Below are 22,283 nucleotides of genomic sequence, written 5' to 3' on the forward strand. Positions count from 1 at the left end.
TATGTCGATCTAACACCTGGAAACAATTCCCCCTACATGGACTGGTTCCGTTTAACCGGCTTACGAAATTGACGGCCTTCACCACACCATTTTTTATAGTGTGTACTTTTCACTGTTATGAAAACCATAAATAACGGAAGAAAAACAAAATTCTTCATGACAGTAAACTGGCAGTTGAGGCATGTTTATAAGTATATGGCTATTATCCTAAAAAAATGTATACGTTAAACTTTTCATGACGCCAAGAAAAACGAAAAAGATATCTGCGTATCGACATGGGGGATAACCATTTCGACTCCCCATTGCTATATAAACGTACTTATCAACTTGGTTGCTTTTAGCGGTGGATCGATACAAACCTTGTATGAATTGAAAAAAGGGTGAATAGGAAACAATAATTCATTTTTAATAAAAATCTAATATCTATTAAAATCGCTTGCTTGAAAGAAACTGAATAACAACGGTACTTCAAAAATCTATGCACATCCATTCCATTTTAGGTACAGTAACGAAAGAGCAATGACTTCGAAGTGCATGAAAAACATACATAAAATAAAAAGCTTCGTGAGGCTCAAATAAATATTTCATCCAGCAAGGTGATCATAGATCGAAATGGTAAACAACGAAAGTCATAAATATGCGAAGAACGCAGATGGTGAACACAACAGGCGTTAGAATTTATGACAGTTCATCGCATTGATTAAATTAGAATTTTGTTTTCAGCAATATGAAAAATAGTTTATTGGTACATCATCTTCCATTCGTAAGAATTTTTCGTACTGCTGCACCAGCTTCCTTAACCCCTCTGCAAGAAAGCTCACCGCCTGCGATTTGAAACTGATCCCTCGTCAATTTTTGAAACACGATACCATTGTCGAACCTTTCCTTCACTCATTACAGTAGGTCCATAAACTTGGCATAACTCTCGATAAAATTCGATTTCACAGCCTAGTTTCAAGTTTCAAGTTTATTCAAATTTTGAAGATTTTGCAATAGTATTTTTGTTGTATCCGAAAACATGCAGTAATTTTTGGATGGACCATAAGACCTTTCATTTGACCCGAAGATAGAGAATATCGGTTTTGAGCGCAGTTTACAATTTTTTTACGGTTTTTGTTTCGCCGGTTCAACTGACGGTGTACAATATTTAACACGCTTTGCCCTATAACTCCGGAACCGGAAGTCGGATCCAAATGAAATTCAGAAATTTCATATGGGACCGTGAGACCTTTCATTTGAATCTAAGTTTGCCAAATCGAGTCAGCCATCCCCGAGAAAACCTAGTGAGATTAGTTGACACATACACACACATCCATACACACACACACACACACACACACACACACACACACATTGTTCAACTCAATGAAGTGAGTCGAATGGTATATGACACTTGGTCCTCCGGGTTAATTTTACCTTTCTATATGACGATCTTATATGTCGTATTTGGATGACGAAAATTTACACGAAATTTTTTAAGTGTGTGAAATGGTAGTTTTCAAATTAGCCGTCTTATTCTTACCATTGATTTCCAATTCGAATAAATTTGATACACTTTGTATGAAGCTCAAACTAGTGATCAATTTTTTTTCGAAAATTAGACTAATAATGATCAGTAATAACAGTAAATTTATGTCCTCTAAATCGTAATTCCCTTAGACGCACATCTCCTCCGAATTGGACTCTCCGATACTAATCATTGTGCTTGTGGCGAAGGTTATCAGGATAATAATCATGTCGTTTGGACATGCGTGGAGTATCGTGATGTCAGATCTCAACTAATAAATTCTTTGCGTACCCTAGGAAGACTACCAGTTCGAGACATTCTTGCTTGTCGTGACCTTCCATACATGAAACTTCTTTATCATTTCATAAAGACAATTGGAGTTTCAATTTAATAATTGACCTTTTAAGACTTAGTTCTGACTCCAACTGCGTCCATTAGTTCAACCAATATCTAAATTTGAATAGAAAGGATGTAACAGTTCGGCTGAAAAGTTCATATCGTTTAATAGAAACACATTTTTTGCCAAAATTCGTTTTTATTATTCAACATAATTGCCATCAGAAGCGATACAGCGATTATAGCGATCTTCCAACTTTTCGATACCATTTTTGTAGTACGATTTGTCCTTTGCCTCAAAATAGGCCTCAGTTTCAGCGATTACCTCTTCATTGCTTCTAAGTTTTTTACCAGCGAGCATTCTTTTGAGGTCTGAGAACAGGAAAAAGTCACTGGGGTCCAAATCTGGAGAATACGGTGGATGAGGGAGCAATTCGAAGCCCAATTCGTTCAATTTCAGCATGGTTTTCATCGACTTGTGACACGGTTCATTGTCTTGATGAAACAAAACTTTTTTCTTCTTCAAATGAGGCCGTTTTTTGAAATTTCGTCCTTCAAACGCTCTAATAACGCTATATAATAGTCACTGTTGATGGTTTTTCCCTTTTCAAGTTTTTTCCCTTTTATACCATGCAAATCCCAAAATACAGACGCCATAACCTTACCGGCCGATTGTTGAGTCTTTCCACGTTTTGGGTTCGGTTCATCGCGTGCAGTCCACTCAGCTGACTGTCGATTGGACTCCAGAGTGAAGTGATGGAGCCATGTTCCGTCCATTGTTATATATCGACGAAAAAAATCGGTTTTATTTCGATATAACAGCTCCAAACACTGCTCAGAATCATCAATTCGTTGTTGTTTTTGATCGATTGTGAGCTCACGCGGCACCCATTTTGCACAAAGCTTTCTCATATCCAAATATTCGTGAATAATATGTCCAACACGTTCCTTTGATATCTTTAGGGTGTCAGCTATCTCGATCAACTTCACTTTACGGTTATTGAAAATCATTTTGTGGATTTTTTTCACGTTTTCATCGGTAACAGCCTCTTTTGGACGTACACTGCGTTCATCGTCTTCGGTGCTCATATGACCAGTACGAAATTTTGCAAACCACTTACGAATTGTTGCTTCGCCCGGTGCAGAGTCTGGATAACACTCATCAAGCCATTTTTTGGTATCGGCGGCACTTTTTTTCATCAAAAAGTAGTGTTTCATCAACACACGAAATTCCTTTTTTCCACTTTTTTCACAATAACAAAGTAGCTTAACTCATAATGCAATATCTCACAAACTAATAATCAGACAGCTGTCAAATTTATACACGTATCTTTTGAAGGTTGGTACTAACTGAAAATGGTATGGATTTAATTCTAGTGGCGCCCTCTCATAGGAACGATACGAACTTTTTAGCCGATCTGTTAATGATACAAACAAACTCGAAATAGTTTATGAAATTATCAATAAGTAATATTTTAAGAACGAAAATTTTCAAACCTTAACCGCCGGGTAGCACCCCTTACCCATGGCCGATATAGCTAAAAGTTTGCATGGGAACTTTTTTCGAGGTGCTTAAACTTTTGAACAATAGCGCTTAACGAAATTAGAGGTGATTCCAAAATATTGGCACCTTAATTTACATTAGAGCGATAAAAAACAACGTGTTTTGTCGGTTACGTTATTTATACCACTATATCTCCGGAACCAAAAGTCACAGCCATTTGATATTCGAACTTGATCAATCACTCAATAGTAGCCTTTAAACGAGTCTAAGCTTCTTAAAATCGGTTCAGTTATTTCCGAGAAACTTGCGCGGTAAAAAATCAACGCGTTATTTATACTAACATATCCTCGGAACCAGAAGTCGCAGCCATTTGATATTTGAACTTGATCAATGGCCCAATAGTAGCTTTCAAACGAGCCTTAGTTCGTTAAAATCGGTTCAGCCATCTCTGAAAAAATTGAGCGGTAAAAATATCTTCGAGAAGTGCACACACATACATACACAGACATTTTCCGATCTCGTCGAACTGAGTCGAATGGTATATAACACTATGGGTCTCCGAGGTTCCGTTCGAAAGTCGGTTTTTTCAGCAATTCTAATACTTTTCTATAGAGAAAGGGAAAAATAGAAGAAATATGTTTTATTAAATTCAAATCGTTGTGACTATTTTGAATTATGTTAGGATAAGAATTCTATGTAAAAGTTTTGCTACGGCGAAGAAAAACTTATGTAAACTGCATTAAGAAATAAACGTATTTATGGAAAAAACCATAATCCTTCTTTCAAACAAACTCAGATTTCATTTGCTTACTGGGAATGAATTGCAAATTGAAATAGGTATCTTTGGAGAATCACAAATCAAATGGAATTTTCTATAAAAAAAAAGCACTTCTAGTAGATTGAAGGCATGATAAATTCTTTTTATAGACTGTATATTATTTATTCAAAATTCCCCTTACTAATTTATTGAATACTAAAGCATAATTTATATTAAATCTTTCAATGTGCTTCGGAAGATTTTTTCTATTATTTACTACTCGGCAGCTAAGGAGTGTATCGAAAATATGCTATCCACAATTTTTTCTTGCAAAATATTAAAAAAAACGATATTTTATTCAAACTAAAAATTGATGATTTATTGTACGAGGGTACACTTGAGCATAGTGACAACCAGATGAAATTTAAGTTATTCCTTCACGAATTTTCGAACTTTTGATCGAACGCTCTTCATCAAGTTCCGTACAAGTGTTGTATCGCTTTTTTTGGACGCTTGAGCCCAAATTTTTTTGAACTCCTGCATGTTCTCAGCTGCCTTACCAGTCTTCTTGAAGACCCTCTTCACGATTGCCCAGTAACGTTCGATGGGTCGAAGCAGAAGGCAATTTGGTGGATTAATACTTTTCTGAACGATATTTATTCTCTTTTCCGCAAGCCAATTGAGAGTGATTTTGGCATAGCGAGCCGACGCTAAATCCTGCCAAAACAGTGGAGGTGTACTAAGCTTCTTATATAAAGGCCATCTCTTCTGGAGACACTCAGATCGATAGATTTCTTCATTTATAGTTCCGGTAGTGTAAAAAATGGTTGATTTAAAACCACAGGAACATATTGCTTGCCATACCAGAACTTTTCGACCGAATTTCTCCACTTGAATCGACCTGTTCACATCGATCACATCATCCCCAACGACGACAGTAAAGTATTGTGGACCTGGAAGGGTTTTCGAGTCCTTCTTTACATAAGTCTCATCGTCCATCAAAACGCATGCATCCGGACACTGCAAAAGACACGAATACAATTTCCAGGCCCTTGTTGCTGCTCGCTTCTTCTGTTCTACACATTGTTTCGAGATTTTCTGCTTCTTGTAGGTCTTCAGGTGATTTCACCTCTTGATACGCTGGATCATTCCGGCACTCGTTCCTGCTTTTTTGGCCAAATCACTAATTGACATTGATTTGTTCTTCATGATTAGAGATACCACTTTCTGGTTCAGTTTCGGGTTGGAAAAACCGGGTTATCTACCTCATTCTGGTAGCTCATCCAAAGAATAGTGTTCTCCAAACTTATTAATGATGGTTTTAACACTGGCATAATTAATTCTAAACCGCTTCGCCAATTTTCGCATAGTAATACCCTTCTCACTTAGCCATGTGTCCTTAATTTTTACTTCCTTTTCAATACGCGGCATTTTGAAAACGCAGAATTTCAACCGCACAAACAAGTAAACAAACGAAAGCTGACAGCCAAACGCACAGCATGATGTGATCTGAGCATAAAAAACTATCACAAATACATGCGTACAACACAAATGTTTGTGGATAACTTATTTTCGATACACTCCTTAAAATATCAAAGCAAATTTCGTAGACTAAATGCATGATAAATCTACATGAAATATTTTCCACATTTTGGTTATTTATTCAATCTATTTTAATGTCTTCATAACTTGTATTTGAAACCAAAAAGCGATCGTATCTTTGAATACTGATATACAAAAACCCTTTCGCGAATAAAGAAATCTCTATGTAATTCATAGCACTTAAGAATTTTAAATCAGCTTGAATCAAGCATAGGCTGGGTTTCTAAACATCCAACACGCGTTAATCATGACCATTCAAAAAACAATCACGATCAAATAATTGCCTTTTTTGTTTTAGAGTGTTCCTGGGTGTAAACAACTGTGCATTGACAGGAACGATAACACTGACGGGCGGATGCTTCCGCATGGTGACCGAGCCAAGTAGAGTTCCTGTAAAGAACATATAATTTCGACGATGTTCTCAATTCGGCGAAGTGAGTGTTCAAGTGGGCAACGTTGCTTAATTCCTCTGATATGGAATATGGTAAGCTCTCATTTCTGGCATAAACGGTAAAAACTGTGTATAGTTACGTAATTTTTTTTTAAACGAGACGTGATGCTGAAAACGAGTATTTTTGTGTATATATATGACCTTTTTTACCTTGTATCGTTATGGTCTGGAAAAAACAAGTATTAGATTCAGTTTTCGCAATGACTAAGTGGAAACATATATTGGAGGAGTCAAATGAATGAGAAACTCACAGAAAAGATGATTTTTTTTGGAAAAATACGCTTAGCGACAGGACTCGAACCAGCGTTCTTATGTAATCCGTGCATACACGTTACCATTTCGCCACTCTAAGCTGTGATAGACACAGCTCCACCACACGACTGGGTCTGGTAAGCGTACATGATCCGAATTCTAGCTGCCTCTCGACCGGTATACAATATCCAAACATCAGATAACAAACACTAGTCTCCTCGCTCTATACCTATTCTTCCGCTCAAGAACTGGGTTGGACAGTATATTTATAATCACTTGCTGCCTTCTCAACTGTGCCAGTCGCTGACTGGCTATCGTCAACGACAAACGCTATTAAGGCTGTTTGATGGTCTGCTCTTTTCTAGCAGAAGCAGATTGGTACGGGAAAAACAAACCGTAATTGTTTTTAATTGTAAAGTCGCCATAACAAAGTTCAGTTTTTGCAATGACTGAGTGGAAACATATATTGGAAGAACGTAGTTTCGAGTCCTGTCTTTGAGCGTATCTTTTCCAAAAAATCATCTTTTCTGTAAGTTTCTCGTTCTTAAACAAACACAAAGGCTTCTCCAATATATGTTTCCCTTCTGTCATTGCGAACACTGAACTTAGTTACGACAACTTTACGTCAAAGCAACTAAAATTAATATAAGTATTATTTTACTTAATTATTGTAATTCAAATTTACACGCGTTATTTTGGAGCATTTCGTACATAGTTTTATTTCACTGCACTGTGACAAATACTTTTTTGATTATCATACACAAGTAAGTAAACATATAGAAAAGTGGGCAGGTATTGAATATTTACCGCTCAGTCGATTATGTTTCGATTAGTAATATTTTCTCTAACACAGATAATAGAAAGCATCGCTTCAAAGCGAAACTTTAGAATTACGCGCATCTATAAATATAAGCAAAATTATTATTGAGACATGTCAGAGGAAAGTTGCTACCAGATAGCAAGCGATAAAAACGATTCACTGCTTTGATAGGTTCAGGTTGCTGTCAGAGTTCAAGCATCACGCGAAGCGTCAATACGCGCGAGCGAGCTTGTTACATTTTATGATAGCAAGCCTGTCAGAATGAACGGGATGCGATAAAAGTTCATTGCATTAAATCGCTCCGCGTTCCGCGCTCACTCTGACATCAACCTAACTATGGTCAACTGTAATCAACCCGCATAGACACTTTGCATGGCGCTGTTATTGACGAGTTCTGTAATAATCTATTAGCGTTTTCGTTTTCAATGGTGACACTACAACGGTGTAGGACAGGAAAGGATGCCTCGATTACACCCAAATTGGAGCGAATATAGTCAGTGCTACACCGGTGCAGCGCTTAAAGCAAAAACTGGCAAAAGGTTGCAAGATTTTCAAAGCGTTTTGATACGATGCACTTTTACCGCATCGCGCTCACTCTGACGGGTTAGCTTTGATCAAACATAACCAGCAAGCACGCGCGTCTTGACGCTTCAAGATGTCGGTAAAATTTGGGTTACCTTGTTGCAATGAAAAATACAATTATTTGTTGCTCTTTAATTTATCTAAACTAAGCAGATTGATAAATATTCCTGAACTGATGTAACTCGGCAGTTTATTTATCAAGAGCTTTTCAAAATTCAATCAACTTCAAAATCATTAGTAATTTTGAAGTATTTTCAATTACACTTTGAACTCTGTCCTTCTTTTCTTTCTCCATCTGAGCCTACGTACTTAATTTCACCAAGCAAGTTGATTCTTTCTCCAAAATTTCAGATGTTAAAAGTTGAATCCAATTAGGTTATATCCTACTCTTGTTACTTTCATAGCCTGTTCGCCATTCGCAAATATAACTTATCATCGTAGAGCAACAGAACGCCATAGAAAACTGGAAGTTATATGTCGGAGACTTTTTCCAGGAAAATTAAGGATTAAAAGTTTTCCGTTTCTACCGAACCAGAACCGACCGCAGATGCTACTTTTCAAGGGTGAATATTGATGAAAAGATAAGTAAAATGATTGCTCAATCCATACACAAATTGATGGACAAAAGGTGAATCGATCAGAAACTTTATTACGGCAGTCTGCGTCGCATTTTCAATATCAGTTAGACAAAGCTTTTTCACTAACTTTAACGACTTTGAATTATTTTCCTTGTGGCCCCATTTTGAAAAAAATATGCGTTCCATAGAGAAAAATAAAAATAAAAACAAACAAACCGCGTAGAAAAATACGGATGGGTTATCCCAAGTTCATAAAGAAAAATCAAACTGTCTCATGGGTGTTGTTTTTACTGCTCGATTTCCTTTCGAAATACAACCCATCCAAGCAAGAAAATACCGTGCCTTGTAATCATCGAGCAACTGCCAGGTTGCAATTCCATACAAGGTGCCCTACAGCTAGCATCGATAAATCTACCGCAAGGTTATGAACAGACTGACATATGTTTACAAGTACTCCTTTTGTTTGGTTTCTAATGTATCCTATTTCCACTCCCACTATTTTTGTAATGGCCATACGAGCGTAAATGAAAGCAACACTGACTTCATTAAATATTTTATCACACTGCGGGGTATTAGCTGCCACCGGCCGACAAACCGAAAAATTCCTAGCTAACGACTAGAGTTGTTTAACATTAGATCTTTCTGGTAGTACTCCGTCAGCTACTTTTGATGGCATGCTCGGAAGCCCGGAAAGAATTTATGTTTAAATCGAAAAATATAATCTATGCGGTTATATAACAAGTTGAAACATTCCGCGCCATTTCATAGCACATGCACTCGTTGGTATATTTGTGGCATTTGATTTAAAAACGTGTTCAATCCATCTACATGTGAGATGATACCTTTTTTTATCAATCATGCGTGTATTTAGTCTCCCTGAAATTATTTTAATGATCGTTGTTTTAAATGAAATGCAATTAAAATTTTGAAACTGCAAGACAGAAATTGTATGAAATCTTATTAGTATGCCTTTTAATCTAAACGTGTGGCAATCGATTAAGCATTCCATGAGATGTAGAAGTTTGAGTTCTTTAAAGTTTTTGTCAATATTTATGGTACTTCCAGAAACGGTATTCAGACACCAGCATAACCAAAAATAGTTCGTATGTCCATGAATTAGTATGACGAATGAATTGAAATAGTTTTGAGCCCAACTTTGAAGATTATTTGTATTGTCATCTTCTATGACGGAATCGGATAAAATTCACCAATTTTGTATACGATCATAAGTTTATTTTAATTTGAATTGTTGTTTAATTAATTCGTTTTGTTTTTGTTTTAGCTTCTCTATTCCCGATACTTTCGGAAATCGGTGTAGCCGAAGTCAGTTAGATTCGTTTAATGGATTGTTAATCATTTCTTTAGATTCGAAATTTTTGAAAATCAGTGTAGCCTTAGAGAAATCGTAGTGCGTTATACATATAATTTTTGGGTACCTTCCGAGATCGATAACCGAATAGCGGTAAAACTGAAATAATTTTTCTTCGGTCGTCGACTCTCAAAATCTGTTAACCCGATAAACCCGATAAATTTATGTGAATTTTTAACACTAATCACCCAGAAGCTTTTACGGGACCTTAAGACCTTTTATTTGAATGTTAGATGGACTAAATCGGTTCAGCCATCTACTACCAAAATGAATGACATTATTTCAATTTCATTACATATAACTCATCCTGTCGTATCCAAATGAAATTCAGAAACATTATATGGGAGCATAGTACTGTTCAATGAGTCAAAGTTTGTAGGAACCAGTTAGGCCATCTTCGAGAAAAATTACCGAAATTATTTTTCACACACTGCTTATCTAGACGAACTCCTTCGAATGGTATAAGGGTCTAAAAAGTTGTGTTCTTCCAGCAATTATTGTTGCAAGCAGTATAAATCAATATAAATGTGAAATTGTTTTGAATTTGAAAATACTGCCATCTTTTTAATACATATGTCATGCTCAAACGATTATGTTGCCAAAAAGGAACCGTGCTAAAATCAAAACGTCATGAAAAAGGGTGCTGTGCATAGTCTGTTAGGTGATAAGAAACAATAGCATAAAACAGTATGCAAATCGTGTTTCACTTTGCTCCGAAACATCACTTTATAATCAAGCGCGTAACACTCCTACTACTGGAATAAGGCTAAAAGTCGCTTTTACCAAAATATCGATATCTCCGTTTAAAATGGACGGATAACACTCCTACTACTGGAATAAGGCTAAAAGTCGCTTTTACCAAAATATCGATATCTTCGTTTAAAATGGACGGATTTTAACAATCTATGGCTTGTTGGCAGCTATTATCGTGCGGAATCTAAGTCCAAACACATATTCTGTGTTCAAGTTCAATTGTGACTGATATTGTCAAAAAACTGAAAATTTTGACATAAAACTTCGTATAACTAAAAAAGTAAACATCTCACAAACATTCAATAAATGTTGTCAAAAAAGGGGTTAATTTAATTTTTATTTTATGTTAGACTCCTTCCTCTTCCATGAGTTCAACCAATAGCCAGCTATATTATATTGAATAACAGTGATGAACTGAAACAAACAAATCTGAAATAGTTAAAAGATCATGTACAAAATAAATGTTTTTTTTTTTATTTAATGGAATTTATAATAGCAACTCGCTTGATAAAAACATTGTTCAGATTAACTAATGAATTCCGACATACTAATATGATATTCGAATTGTATTAGGTTTAAAGTATTATGTATTGTGGATGCTACGGCGAAGAAAAACTTATGTAACTTGCCTTACGAAACAAACGTATTTATGAAAAAAAAAGAATTCGAGGTCTCAGAGATGACTGGGCCGATTTTGATCAAACTAGTTCAAAATGAAAAGTCTTCCCGTCACCCTGAACGTAGTGCATTCTACATAAAATTTTTTGGGTGTCGCACATGCTGATTTGGAACCAAATCCTCCAACGTGGGTGCACATCGAAAGTGCGTTTGGCCGTGCTGATGCCAAATCGGGTGGACAATATCGGCAATAGACTAAAGAAGGTACGTGTGCTCTGAAGCAGCATAGGGAGCCAAAATGGTTGAAAAAGTCATGGTATTTTTATGGTATACTTTTCGTGGACTACCTCTAAAAAAGGAAAAACCTAGCATTACTGCGCGTTATCGAAACGATTGAAGGCCGGAGTCGTAGTGCAATGGATTCACTTGAAACGAAAACAATTGTTTTCTCTAGAAATTACTCCGGCACCTAAGGGTATTGGCACTATGGCTGGATTTAATTCCTCCTTTTCCATCCACCTTATTTACTAAATTCGGTTCCTTTGAACTATTGTCTTATCACAAACCTCAAAAAATGACTCATCAATGAAAAAATAGTTTGCGTGGGACCGATGTGTTACAATAATTTGTTGACAAATCATTGTTTACCAGATGTTAACAGGTCTTTAGATGGGTTAGTTAATTTGATATGCAACATAAATGTCTGAAAACAATAACAAGGTTCACAAACCCCTTTTTCAAGATGATAAATTTAACTGTTTTTTACAGTACACTGGAGTACTCTACTAGTGGAGGCTGTTCTGGCGTTTTTGGTTCATCTTGAATAAATCACGATAGTCCCATCGCGGTCTAAGTTTTACTTCGCCCCTACTTCAATTACTTCCATATCCTTCCGTACTTTTTGCTCTTTTTTCAAAAATCAACACCTCCTATAGTCAGAGTTGGGTGTTTCGAAATCACCAAGAGATTTTTTTTTAGTTTTTCTGCAATTCATTTTGCATTCCTGTAATGTTTAAGGTTTTGCCATATAGAAAGGTTATGTAATCACTTTAAAAATCGACAAGTAGAAATTTTCCAAGTGTCATATACCATTCGACTCTGTTCGTCAAGCTAAGTACTGTCTGTATGTGTATGTGTCAAATAATCTAACTAGGTTTTCTGTTAAATGGCTGAATCAATTTTGACAAACTTAAATTCAAATGAAAGGTCTTGTCCCATACGAAACTCCAGCGTTTCATCTGGATCCGACTTCCGGTTCCGGAGTTATAGGGTAAAGTGCATCAAATATTGTACACCGTCACGTAAAGCGGCAAAACAAAAACCGGTAAAAATGTCTAAACTGGACTCAAAATCACATCAATCGATATCCATTATCAGTAGGCAGTTAAACAAATCGATTCAGGCTATCCTGGTTCCCGGTTTCCGTTTCCGGAAGCACCGAAATCAGTGGTCATATATTCCAAAATGGATCACACTTTTCCAAGTGATTTTTTGACCCATTTCCACAAACTTATATTCAAATTAAAGGTCTTATGGTCCCATACGGAATTCTTGAATTTCATCCGAATCCGACCTCCGGTTCCGAATTATACGATAAAGTATGTTAAAGATTTAATACCGTCATTTAAAGCGACAAAACAAAAACCGTAAAAAAATTCTGAACTGGCATGAAAACTACATAAACTTTTCTCAGCGATGATTTGACCGATTTCGACTTACGGTTTTGGAAATATACGGTGAAGTGTGTTAAAGATATTGTACCCTCACTTAAAGCGGCGAAACAAAAACGTAAAAATTCCGGTTCCCGGTTTTCGATTAACGACGGGAGATAATAGTCATATGCCAAAAACTGGATCTTACTCACTTTTCTTAGAGATTGCAGAACCGATTTTCCCAATCTAAGGGCCAAATGAAAGGTCTTATGGTCCTACCAAAAAGTACTGCATTTTTTTTTAAATTCAACCAAAATTTAGCACGATGTCAAAATCGTATAAAATTTTCAAACTTTGATTAAAAACTAGTAGAGTTTGTACGTTATGTTAGTTTTTGCTTTTTACTTCGTATTGAGTATTGAATGCCGAACATGGTAACTTGTGCGTCTTTAGTGCTGAGTCAAATTGTGATAAATTTTGTGTGAAATAAGGGGCTTTTCGTGAATATTTTTTAACTAAGCAAGTGACTAATTGTGCTTTAAACAGATAAGTAGAAAGTGTTTTGTAAATACTTCTATTTTGTGCTGTAAATTGTGTCAATAATCGCCGTGCGGCGATCGCTCAAACAAAGCGGCGTCGTACCGTGGTATATTGAATGCATTGTCTATTGTTTTTGCATGGTCCACTTTGCTTTAATTTCTCCCCCAGCTGTGTGTCGGGCCGGTTTGGTTTGTGCATGAATGATGAGTGAATGTGTGAAGTGTAAAGAAAAAATAACCATATCAGGTATTAGAATAACATGTTCATTTTGCGAGAAAGGCTATCACCAGCGCTGTACTGGGCTTACGAGAGCCATGGCCGGTTGGGTCTCGGATACACCGGCGCTTTTGTTTAATGTGATGATTGTTTGGAAGGTGCCGCGATGTCTAATATGATGCCAAAGGATGTCTTTCACTCATTAGTAATATGAAGAAAGAGATGGAGATATTCAAATCCATCACTGATTCGTTTGCTGCTGTGCGGGAGAGCATCGAGGCACATATTAATATCGCGATAGAGAGTGGAATCGAGAGACTGATCAGATCGTCCAATGATGCTCTGGAGAGTAAAATGGCCTGTTTAGAAAACAGTGTGGCCAAAAAGTTGGCAGATTTGAAAAGTTTCGTGATTGTGAATAATCAGCGCAATGATAATGAATTAGTCGTAATGAAGAGAAAGAAAATTGTTGCAGATAGAAAGACTCATTCGGAATCAGATGGAAATCCCAGACGCAAAAGAAAAATTATATCTAATACTGATGATGAACCACATGATAAAAATGTTGATAATGATAGTAATGACGAAGTTTTTGATAATAATAATAAATAGGTGGATTTTGTGGTTTTTGATAATAATTTTTTTTTATTTTATTTTATTTTATTTTATTTTTTTTTTTTTATAATAATAATAAATAGGGTAGATGTTCGGTTTTCGAGTCGTTCAACGTATTGCGCTGTTTCAAGTGTGGTGAGTTTGGTCACAAGAGCACCGAATGTTCCAACAATGAAAATTGTTCCAAATGCAATGCAGCAACTAATGGATGAGAGGCATTCAGATATTTTGTATTTGAACATAGCCGGTTTGTTTTCTAATTATGTCGCATTGCGTCATCTTATAGAGGATAGACATCCTTCATTAGTTTTGCTCTCAGAAACACATATAGTTGATTCTGACGCTTTCGATCAGTTCAGTGTTCCGGGTTACACTGTTGCTTTTTGTTTGTCCCATTCCAGGCACTTCATTCAAACGAACCAGTTGGAAATAATTGGTTCTTGGTTATATCAGTTGAAAGAGGCATGCAGATGGGAAATTATGGAGTTGTTTACCACTCCCCAAGTTCAAGCGACCGCCAGTTTCTGGAAATTCTAGAAAACTGGTGGGAGAACTTCGTCGATTTTGGTAAACTAAATATTATTACTGGAGATTTTAGTATTCATTGGCTCAGTGATCAAGATTCGAATCAATTGAAACAGTTAGCAGAATGAATTTATAACAATTTCGAGATACAGTAAAACATTGATAGATCACGTGTATTCCAATTCCGACGGTGTTTATTCAAATGTGGAATCCGACTGCAAGATTTCAGATCATGAAACAATTGCAATTTCCGTAACGAGTAGCTCTAGAAATGAGGAAAATACGGTGAAAATCAAGTGTTGGAAAAACTATTCAAAGCAAACCCTATCTCGACTTGTATCAAGAAGCTTGGGTTGTACACAGTTGACTGGAAATTTGGATCACAGGGCATCTATTCTTACTGACATATTAAAAAAGTGTACTAATGAATTAGTAACTGAAAAGTATGTTAGCTTGAACAGCTCGAGTAGTTGGTACTAGCACGAAACATTTATTCACGGGCCCTGAAGAAGACTAGATATGAATACATACAGAGGAAGATCGATCAAAATCAACAAAACAGCAGTGAGTTATAGAAAATTCTCAAACAGTTGATCAAGCCTACACATAGTGCATCGAAAACCATAACTCTCAACGGTATAGAAGAGCAAATTATATCTGAAAAGTTTAACAGTTATTTCATAAATAGTGTTCAACAGATCAATGAAAGTATTGAATTGGTAGGTGAACCTGTTGAAATAACACAGCCGATGAATAACTATTGTAGACTTGATGAATTTCAACCAATCACTTTTGAACAATTGAAAAATATTTGTTTTAATTTGGGAAAATTGACTGGTATTGACAATGTAAACTCAAAAGTGATACAGGAATGCATTTATGTTATCGGACACGATCTACTGGATTTGGTAAATGAGTCGTTGTACACGGGGCATGTGCCAAAAGTGTGGAAAGAATCTCTGGTTGTACCTATCCCCAAGGTTACTGGAACGGATAAAGCCGAGGAGTACCGTCCCATTAACATGTTGCACACGCTGGAAAAAATTCTGGAACTTGTTGTTAAAGATCAGCTGATTAACTATTTGAACTCTAACAGTTTGCTAATACCGGAACAATCGGGATATCGTAAAGGTCACTCTTGTGAAACCGCTTTGAACCTAGTATTGGCAAAATGGAAGGAGAAAATCGAAGCCAAAGAGAGTATTTTTGCTGTGTTCTTGGATCTGAAGAGAGCCTTTGAAACAATTTCAAGACCTTTATTGTTGCAAACATTTCGGCGTTTTGGCATCGGGGGAATGGCACACGAATGGTTTGAAAACTATTTATGTGGTAGATCTCAAAAGACTGTTTTTAACGATGTAGTGTCTAGTTCCCTTGGTAATTCACTTGGTGTGCCTCAGGGAAATGTGTTAGGTTGATATGAATATGAAGCGAGTCTTACGTTTTTGTGATATAGATTTGTTTGCAGACGATACTGTTCTGTTCATTACGGATAAAGATTTCAATTAAGCTGTTGCACATTAAAACGAGGATCTAAGTTCGCTGGTTCGATGGTTGAAGTTTAAGTAACTGAAACTAAACGTCGCGAAAACTAAATATATGGTTATTTCTTCTATTAGCACCGGTTATGACCGGTTAGAGAAATAAAGTATCTTGGAGTCATAATTGATGAAAAGTTAACATTCAAATCTCATATTAATAACGTCATCAAGAAGATTGCCAAAAAGTACGGTATATTGTGTCGTTTGAGAAATGACCTAACGATTCATAAGAAGATTCTACTGTATAAAACACTCATTTAACCACACATTGACTTTTGCCAATCCATTCTGTTTCTTGCTTATAACACACAAATCTTGAGATTACAGCGACTGCAAAATAAGATCGTGCGATTAATTCTAAAATGTAGTAGATATACCTCCTCAGATTTTCTACTCAACGCATTACAATGGCTTTCAGTGAAACAGAGAATTTACTACTTAACCATGGTATTTATTTTCAAGATCTTAAATGGCATGCTGCCTCGATATTTGTGTGATCGAATTGAAAGAGGAACTGATTTGCATAGGTGCAATACTAGAAACGCATCTGATGATAGAACACCAAGCTTTTTGTTAGCCAGATCGCAAAACTCATTATTGTACAAGGGAATAAGTTTTTTCAATTCGATGTCAAGAAAAATCAAACGCGCGACGACATTGGTGGAGTTCAAAAAGTTATGTATTTCACACATAAAGTCCGCTTTGTAAGCAAATATTTAGTTAGTTAATTCAAATTTTTTAGATTTTTATTACGAAGATTGTATTTTTTTTTGTTTATATATATTATTGTGAGACGTATTAAGTTACTATGTTCGGTATGATGATGATGGATTTTTAGTTTGTTTGAGAGTTACAAATAATGAGCAGTCTACAAACGTTTGAGCCTCGCGCGCGAAGCAGGTGGTGACTATTTGGAAAGCGAACAGGACTGGCCGAAGAGCCTTAGCATTCAATGTGTTAAGTTTGCTCTTAACCTTGATCGCAAGGTTTGATTAATAAATTAAGGAATAGATTCGGGAAACTAATTGGGATCGACAGTTGTTGATGGAATTGGGCTTGGCTCTGCTCATCCGCAGTCTAGTTACTCCATCGTAGCTGATGTGTGTAGCGATGAACTGGACCGGCGGGAAGGGCCGGGTGAATTACTGTCTGATACTGGTAACGATATCGGGTTCGATTCCTGATGTGATCAAGGATCTTCCCGGGTTGGAAATTTTCTTCATTAACCCTGAATAGTAAATCCGAAATATTTGAATGTTATTTTGTGGTCTTTTCCTTTGAAGAAGAATCCATACCTGCTAGATTAATCAGATCGTTTTCTTTTGTTTACTGGTTAAGATATGTGCAAACATATTAATTATCATTTAGATAACTCGTTCTGCTCACACCTTTGTAGGGGTATGAGGTGGAACCATCATCATCATCACGTTATGTTATGTTAGTTTATGGTCATATGAACCGATATCGAACTCACTTCGTTTCCTCGTTAATAGCCTAACCGATCAGAGAACTGTTTCGTTCTGTAGATTATACTAGTTAAAAATTAAACAATCTCTTTGGTTTCTTTCAAGAGAAACATATTGAATGGAGTACCATAGTATTATGTATGAGAAATTGATTGATATGAGAAAGGCATCATAATACCACTAGGTGGATTGAAGCAGGTTTTTTGGTATTATCGATATTTTTATAGTGTTAGGCAATTTCCATACACACTTATTCGATTTTCCCATGAATTTTTCAGAAGCTACTGTCGGTTGTTTGATTTTTTTGCAAATACAGAATACTGCATAACAGCAGAATTCGTCAGGAAGCTAATTTCTTCCATAAATTATGTAGAACTGAGGTATCTTCGATATCGCAGAATAACAAATAGATCGCTACGATTATGTTTCTATATGTAACAGAGACAACCCTCAGACTGTACGCACAACAATGTTTTTATTGAACATTGGAGAATGAAGTTATGATTTTTAATAAATAATTGAAATAATAAAGTGGAAATAATAAAGAATCTAGACGCGCGTGAAATCTGTTGACCTTTATTTGGCGATTTAAAATGATTTCATAACAACTGATGAGAATATGTCAATGCAATGAATCAATTTTATCTAAATCCTATTCACTCGTTTACTTTGTATCACTTAATTGCATTTATAAAGAGCTGTGAAATTTCGAAAACGTGCTGTGAATCAAGACTTGCGGGACTTCAATATAGGATGTTGTTGAAATGTTAACTCGGGAGGTCAGTGAGTTTAGTGGTGCATCCGAGCATCTTGAAACCGGAACATACTGAGTCGCGCGCAAATAATGCCAACACTGAAATTTTTACTAACAAATATCCTTCTCCCGTGACACTTGTGGAGTGCGCAGTAGTATATTCGGCCTCTAGTAACAACAAGTGTTGTACTAACATCTCTTTCCATTCCTTAGACGATCTACGTTCGGGCCTGGCCGGCGCTGGTACTGATCAATGAATTCTGGGATTACCAGAAGATGTGCATTGAAGGATGATTTACCAGTCCCAGGTTGGATCATCTAGAAATTCCCTGTACAATTTCAGCTAATCCCGATCAGTAACGGAGTAGCAACCAGGGGTGGTCGCTCAAGCTCAAGCTCAAGCTAAAGTTACGATATGGTATTAAAATTTTTACGCTCCATATTTCGTAACATTTCTGAAACGCTTCGACTGGGATTCCAGCGAGTATACTTGTTACGGCCACCTATGGTGCTCCTTTTTGCCTTTCTCATGTAGAAAGGTTATGCAATCACTTGAAAAACCGAGTTGTAAATAGTAGTGTCATATACTATTCGACTCTGTTCATCGAGCTGAGCAATGTCTCTGTGTATGTAAGTGTGTCAAATAATCTCATTAGGTTTTCTCGGAGATGGCTGACCTGATTTTGACAAACTTAGATTCAAATGAAAGGTCTCACGGTCTCATTCGGATTCGACATCCGGTTCCGCAGTTATAGGATAAAGTGTGTTATATATTGTACACCGCCATTAAAACCGGCGAAACAAAAACCGTAAACGAATTTCTAAACTGGACTCAAAATTGATACTCTCAATCTTAGGGTCAAATGAACGGTCTTATGATCTTACCAAAAATTACTGCATGATATTCGGATACAACAAAAATTTAAACTGTCGTTTAGAATATGATGGCAAAATCGTATAAAATCTTAAAAATTTGAATAAAAACTAGTAGAGTTTGTACGTCATGTTAGTTAGTGGCCGTACGAGCCGACTTCGATTATACCAGTTCTCGGGTTTCGGTACTGGCAGTACCCATAATAGTAAACCCACTTCGTTTTCTTAAGGATGACCTCCGCGAGCAAAGCACTGTTTCATTCTGTATATTATACTAGTTTATGCACAAATATTTTGAATTGAATACCACAATATTATATATGAGGAAGGCATAATTACACCACTAGGTGGATTAAAACAGGTTTTTAGTATGCAATGAGGAAAATGTTTAAAGATTATTCAAAGTAATATATCTAAAAAGGCCATGTGTTTATTTCAAATTCACGCAACTTTTGAAAAATGCTGACTTTTTAGGACTGCATGTTGAATGCGGCAGTTGTCTATGAATGTTGAAACGTTTCCTTTTTCATTGTACGTCAAATTCAACTGGATTGAAATTTAAGCATTATTCTTCTCGATAAGGCTGTGGAAAGTCGTTTCCTGAGACACCTTAAAAGTAGTTGCAACACGCAATGGTAATGATTTATACTATCAAGCAATAGAGTAAATACCATATAAATAAAGCTTTTAATCGTGATTCGTGCTCTTTGTGTAGTTCTAACTAACATGGTATACCAGAACTGGTAACCACCATCCGTGTTACTACCTCAGAATTCTTTTCTTCCTTCATCCATTTATTTAATGACCAACCCTTTCACCTCATTTGAGACTGGTTCTTTACAAAATGGACAAAGACCGTCGCATTGTAAGTATACTTGTTTTGTTTTTATTTTAAATTTGCAAGGCACTCACAGAATGAATATGTTGCCGTCTTTTTACCGTAATTTACTCAATGAAACCGATCCCATAAACTGGCACTTGTTTACTGTACTAAATAATATGGTGGTGGCAGGACCATAACGAACCATGCAACCTAATTAATTGCTGATGATTTATTTCCGAAGCACTTGTAAGAATTTTCTACAGGGTTCTGTAATCAATTCAACGTGAATTTATGGCGTTAGGTCCATTTTCACCACGTTTGTTTAGTAACATTTTAAACCTATGTTTACAGGACTACCATCAACGCATTGACTGGTGAGCTCTCATTATACTATACATAGATTGCAAGTCATTAGGCTGAACTGGCTGATGAATATGCGGCACAGAATGAGTCATGTAATCTACCGTCCAAATTTTTAAACAACCTAGTGGTGTAATGACGCTTTTCGAACATTGATACAATTTTAAACATAAATCGAAATACGACTCATATGTAAAAATTTGATATAAACTGATGAGAAATAATGTAGACGAAAGCTCAAGCATGATTAGCAATGCAATAAAATCGAAAATAACTTTAACCAACGTCATTACCGTTCATTTGATGACTGTTAGAAATTTTTAAAATCATCATCTTGTAACTCAAAAACCAGAAAATTTTCAGTACCATTTAACAAGATCATAAAATCTTCCCTTTTACCTTTTCTTATATATATAAAAAATAGGTATAGAATTCGCTCAAACTTTCGAAAAATTTTCCGAGGCCCGGAGGGCCGAATGTCATATACCAATCGATTCAGCTCGACGAACTGAGCAAATGTCTGTGTGTGTGTGTGTATGTGTGTGTATGTGTGTGTGTCTGTATGTGTGTTGTCAACTAACAGGTCGAGATCTCAGAGATGGCTGGACCGATTTTGATCAAACTAGTCGCAAATGAAAGGTCTCCCCGTCACCCAGAACGCTATTGAATGGTTTTAAGATCGGATGTTTACTTTTTGAGTTACACGAAGTTTTATGTCAAAATTTTCAGTTTTTTGACAGTATCTGTCACAATTGACCTCGAAAACAGAATATGTTTTCAGACTTAGATTCCGCACGGTAATAGCTATCCAACAAGCTATAGATTGTTAAAATCCGTCCATTTTTAACGGAGATATCGAAATTTTTGTGTAAGCGACTTTTCCCCCATATTCCAGCAGTAGAAGTTCTGAGCGCTGTATGGCAAAGAAAGGCTTGGGAGCAACGTAAAACACGATTTTTTATACTGTTACATACAATAGTTTCTAAGTACCAAAAAGACTGTGAACAGCATTATTTTTCATGACATTTTGCCTCGGACCAATTTTAGCACGGTTCGTTTTTGGCAACATAATCGTTCGAATATGACATATTGGAAAGATGGTAGTACTTCCGAATTCTGAACAATTTCATAATTATATTGATTTAAACTGCTTACAGCAATATATGCTGGAAGAACAAAACACCCATATACCATTTGAATCAGTTTCGAAGATTACTCAACCGTTTTCTACAAACTCAGATTCATATGAAAATTCGTATGCTCCTAAACAAGGTTCCTGAATTATGTTTGGATCCGACTTCTGGTTCCGGAACTACAGGATGATATGTGAAATGAAATTAAATTTGTGTAACTTATTTTCCTCGTAGATGGCTGAACCGATCTAAGATTCAAATGATATCTAAGAATCATCAAAGATTTGCTGATTTGAATAGTCGACAACCAAATAAACTTATTTCAGTTTTAGTGGTATTCAGTTTTCGATTCGGAAGGCACCCAACAATTTAACTCGTACTACGATTTCTCAAAGATGTCTATACTGATTTTTAAACATATTGAAACAAATGTAAACTAATCAGGTGAATTTGTCTGACTTCGGCTACACCGATTTTCGAATTCCGGCTCCAGTATCGAATCGTTTCTCAAAGCTCAATCGTTTTCTCAAATAAAGCCAAATCGAATTTCAGAAAAAAATTCAAATTAAAATAAACTTATAGTCCCACACAAAATTAATTAATTTTTTTCAATGCGGACTTCCGATTCTGGAATTACAGGAGGATGAATTTTTAAA

The 22,283-nt window shown here is 36.2% G+C and overlaps 1 protein-coding gene across 5 annotated transcripts in view; it reads right to left on the bottom strand.

The window, feature by feature from the left end:
• Positions 1–22,283, bottom strand: part of LOC131439455 (zwei Ig domain protein zig-8-like) — a 436,989-nt gene that overhangs the window by 296,125 nt on the left and 118,581 nt on the right. The window contains exon 1 of one of the 5 annotated variants that reach the window (XM_058610479.1): positions 3,849–3,868. The exons of the other annotated variants lie outside the window; for them this stretch is intronic. The gene's annotated coding sequence lies outside the window, so the exon portion shown is untranslated. Of the gene's footprint in view, positions 1–3,848; positions 3,869–22,283 lie in introns of those variants that run through there. 5 annotated transcript variants of the gene reach the window in all.

The sequence above is a fragment of the Malaya genurostris genome, chromosome 3, assembly GCF_030247185.1.
Source record: "Malaya genurostris strain Urasoe2022 chromosome 3, Malgen_1.1, whole genome shotgun sequence".
NCBI classification, from domain to species: Eukaryota; Metazoa; Arthropoda; class Insecta; order Diptera; family Culicidae; genus Malaya; species Malaya genurostris.